General features: G+C 48.5%; 1 non-coding gene across 1 annotated transcript; it reads left to right on the top strand.

The window, feature by feature from the left end:
- The first annotated feature begins 415 nt into the window (after nucleotides 1-415).
- On the top strand, nucleotides 416-489 carry trnat-agu (transfer RNA threonine (anticodon AGU)). Its single transcript has one exon. It is a non-coding gene; the product is annotated as a tRNA-Thr (tRNA).
- Nucleotides 490-781: the final 292 nt, after the last annotated feature.

The raw sequence follows: 781 nt of genomic DNA, 5'->3' as shown, positions 1-781 counted from the left end.
GCAAGAGAGTTAGATATCAAGAGTCATAGATAGATTGATAGATAGATGGATGGATGGACGGCAAGGCAAGCATCTGATTGACAGTGGTCCGTGATCTGCTGTTATGCTACTATGCTACTGACCATTGGGGGAGCGATAGCAAGCAAGAGAGTTAGATATCAAGAGACATAGATACATAGATAGATAGATGGATGGACGGCAAGGCAAGCATCTGATTGACAGTGGTCCGTGATCTGCTGTTATGCTACTATGCTACTGACCATTGGGGGAGCGATAGCAAGCAAGAGAGTTAGATATCAAGAGTCATAGATAGATAGATAGATGGATGGATGGATGGACGGCAAGGCAAGCATCTGATTGACAGTGGTCCGTGATCTGCTGTTATGCTACTATCAGCAGCAACAGTGGCAGATTTGGTGCCGTGGCTTAGTTGGTTGAAGCGCTTGCCTAGTAAACAGGAGGTCCTGGGTTCAAATCCCAGCGGTGCCTTAGGTGGGCTTTGTGTGCTCCTTGCGAAGCTTGTGCTTCCGCTTTGTCGACCATCAGTTTTAGCATGATAGGCTTATCTTAAAGCCATCAGAGGACGTAATGAACCGGAAAGCCAACTGGACAGACGCCGGTTTGTAAAGAAGAAGCAGAACCCAAAGGACATGCGCTACGCGCACCTAACGGCCATCGTCCATTTCCCATTGCCGCCCCTGGACAGTCGCAACAGGGAGCTTGTTACTCCCGTCAACCTTACGTTTTCACCTCTGTGTGCTTCCTTTGTTGCAGCCTGCAT

Source organism: Amia ocellicauda, chromosome 2 (genome assembly GCF_036373705.1).
Source record: "Amia ocellicauda isolate fAmiCal2 chromosome 2, fAmiCal2.hap1, whole genome shotgun sequence".
Lineage (NCBI taxonomy): Eukaryota > Metazoa > Chordata > Actinopteri > Amiiformes > Amiidae > Amia > Amia ocellicauda.
The sequence above is the reverse complement of the archived record's forward strand: the minus strand, read 5'-3'. Positions and strand labels throughout refer to the sequence as shown.